We start from the raw sequence: 3,818 nt of genomic DNA on the forward strand, positions 1-3,818 counted from the left end.
GTCCTTGCAGCGTACTTTGGAGCAATGCACACTGGGATATTCCACGGACAGCGCATGCGCCGTTCGTGAAAAACGTCAATCACGTCGCGTCACAAGTTATTAACATAAAACACGCACCCTGTTCCAAATTTGAATACAGCACTTGCCCATCTAAGTTGCGGAGGCGTAACGTAAATCGGATACGTTACGCCCGCGCAAAGATACGCCGATCTACGAGAATCTGGCCCATAGTGTTTACAAAATAGGGGATAGTTTTTTTGCATTTTTAATGGCGGCGATCAGCGATTTTTTTTCATGACTGCGACATTATGGCGGACACATCGGACAATTTTGACACATTTTTGGGACCATTGTCATTTTCACAGCAAAAAATGCTATAAAAATGCACTGATTACTGTGAAAATGACAATTGCAATTTGGGAGTTAACCACAGGGGGCGCTGAAGGGGTTAAGTGTGACCTCATATGTGTTTCTAACCGTAGGGGCTCGGGGTTGGATGTGTGACATCATTGATCGTGCGTTCCTATATCAGGGAACACACGATCAATGACAGCGCCACAGTGAAGAACGGGGAAGCTGTGTTTACACACAGCTCTCCCCGTTCTTCAGCTCCGGGGACCGATCGCGGGACTCCAGCGACGATCGGGTCCACGGGTCCTGCGGCCGCGGTCACGGAGCTTCGGACCGGGTCGTGGGCGCACGCCTGCGACCCGCGGCTGGGCACTTAAAGAGGACATACAGGTACATAGTACAGAGTTTAGGGGTGCGCTGTGTGCAGAATTCCAGGGTTCACTTGGTTTAGGGGTTCGCCCCCTTTTCCTGCAGCCTGTCAGGTTGTATGCTCGGATAAGGGTCTGGTATGGATTTGGGGGGCCCCCATTCCATTTTTTTTATTTTAAAAGAGTTCCCCTTAAAATCTATACTAGACCCAAAGGGCCTGGTATGGACAGTGGGGGGGGGGGGGGGGGAGGGGACCCATGCCTTTTCTTTCTTAATTCTGTCATAGAGCTCCCCTTAACCACTTCAATACACTATATTATATATTGTACACTGCACTATATACCCTCCAATGTTGGCGCCAAGAAAACAGAAAATTGCATCAAATACTTACAGTAATTTTCTTTTCCTGGTGCCAATCCATGTCAAATTACATGTGGCAGTATGCTGCCATGTTGGTGCCAGGAAAATTGTATCAAATACATACCAAATTTTCCTTTCCTGGTACCAGTCCATGGATGCATACATGTGGAAATATGCTGCCGTGTTGGCACCAGGAAAACCATATCAAAAATGACCACCATTTTTCTTCCTGGCCCCAATCCATGGCAGCGTTCGTGTGGTAATATGCTGCCATGTTGCTTCCAGGAAAACCGAAAATGGTATACTTATTGTGATCTTCCTTTCCTGGCACCAATCCATGGCATTGTGCATGTGGCAGCGTGCTGTCATGTTGGTGCCAGGAAAATTGAAAATTGTATCAAGTACTTATCGCAATTTTCCTTTACTGGCAGCATGCTACCAAATGTATGCTACTATGTTGACGCCAGGAAAACAGTAAAATTGTGGCAAATACTTACCATAATTTTCCTTTCTTTTGCCAAACTCTGGCAGCATACCTGTGACAGTATGCTGCCATGTTGGACATGCAGGAGAGAGCTACCTCGGACCATTTAGGCTTTGAGGAAGGGGGTACGCCCTGGATATGCGTCAGACGTCCAGGTGTATGAGGTTCTACTGGCAGGTGCCGCAAGGTCCAGTCCAGCTGTCTGATAAGCGCTTACTCAACTTTCCTTGTGAGTAGGACTATTGCTTATATTCTGTTTTAATAAAAAATAATTAAGTGGTGATGCACTAGGTCAGTGCGCCCTCCTTTCTTTTTCTCTTTGTTTTTAGCCATATGAACACCCTTTGTTCTGTGAAAGGCCGCAGGACTATAGATTTTGCCGTGAGACCACACTGCAGTACCCGGTTTTGGTGAAACACCTGTGCGCAGGAGGATTTTGTGTGTTACTGTGGCAGCGTGCTGCCATGTTGGTGCTAGGAAAGTGGAAAATTGTATCAAATATTTACCTTAATTTTCCTTTCCTGGCACCAAGCCATGGCTGCATACTACTGAATGTATGCTACTGTGTTGGCACCAGGAAAACAGAAAATTGTATTAAATACTTCCTTTCCTGCCACCAATCCATGGCATCATGCATGTGGTAGTGTGCTGCCATGCTGGTGCCAGGAAAATTGTATCAAATACTTACCGTAATTTCCCTTTCCTGGCACCAATCCATGGTACTGTACCTGTGGCCAAGAATGTGTTTCCAGCACGACAGCATCGCGCTGGTTCTCGGCGACAGGGTGCCGACATCTCGCACTCGCTGGAATAGAAAAAGCACATTCCAGCGAGCGCGTCATAGAAGCGACAGGGATCCGACTTGGATTCCCGCCAATTCTAGCCATGGCGTTTGGTATGAACCATGAGGGGGAACTCCACCCCAAATTTTAAATAAAAAACCGGCATGGGTTCCCCCCCCAGGGGCCTACCAGGCCCTTAGGTCTGGTATGGGTTGTAAGTAGAATCCCCCTACGCCGAAAAAACAGCGTGGGGGTCCCCTTACAATCCATACCAGACCTGTATCCAAAGCACGCCGGTCAGGACAGGAGTGGGGACGAGCGAGCGCCCCCCCCCCTGAGCCGTACCAGGCCGCATGCCCTCAACATGGGGGGGTTGGGTGCTTTGGGGCAGGGTGGCGCACTGCGGTGCCTACAATATCGCGGTCACCCACTGTAGCATACTACTAAATTTATGCTGCCATGTTGGTGCCATGTTGGTGCCAGGAAATATTTTTTCAGAGGTAATGCTTATTGGAACGATCAAAATACGGAACACCATTAACCACTTAAGGACCGCCTCCTGCACATATACATCGGCAGAATTGCACGACTGGGCACAAGCACGTACAGGTACGTCCTCTTTAAGTGCCCAGCCGTGGGTCAAATCTCCATGACCGTGAACGCGGGACCCGCGGACCCGATCGCCGCTGGAGTCCTACGATTGGTCCCTGGAGCTGAAGAACGGGGAGAGCTGTGTGTAAAAACCACAGAGGTGATCAAATACCACCAAAATAAAGCTCTATTTGTGAGAAAATAAAGGATGCCAATTTTGTTTGGGAGTCACGCAGCACGACCACACAATTGTCAGTTAAAGCGACACAGTGCCGAATCGCAAAAACTGACCAGGTCCTTTACCTGCATAAAGGTTCGGGTCTTAAGTGGTTAACATTACAGAGCAAGTCCAGCTGAATGTGACAAAGTTACTACTAGACATTTCAGGTGTGAGACACAAGCATGCTAAAGAGTGCAACCAGTAACTCCAGGTCACACCTGGCTACCCCCATGTGACTCATTGACTTTCATAGACTGCATTGTCTTACTTATTATAATCTTATCCTCTCTCAGCCATAAGTATGTAAAAATGTGTCTTTGCCATAAGCAAGAATAGCTGGAAATGTGCCCAGTGATTCCCAGGTGTGGAGAGCTCTACATACGGTGTAAATATGAGTCACATACATTTTGGTCCCGTTCAGGAAAATGGTTTTTACTTTGCAGGGGTGGCTTACCGGTCTACACTTCTGCAGCAGCGAGACAGATGTTCCTGCATGAATGATGGTCTCTATTGGGGGAGCATTGGAAAATACATTGGCATGCTCGGGAGTTGAGCCTGAATGACAGTTCCTTTCATCAATAGACCTTGAAGCGAAGTCTGGTGTAGAGTAATCATTTCACGATTCACTTGAATGAGCCTGACGCACATTAATATTAAAGCT

This window comes from Rana temporaria, chromosome 9 (genome assembly GCF_905171775.1).
Source record: "Rana temporaria chromosome 9, aRanTem1.1, whole genome shotgun sequence".
Classification (NCBI taxonomy): domain Eukaryota; kingdom Metazoa; phylum Chordata; class Amphibia; order Anura; family Ranidae; genus Rana; species Rana temporaria.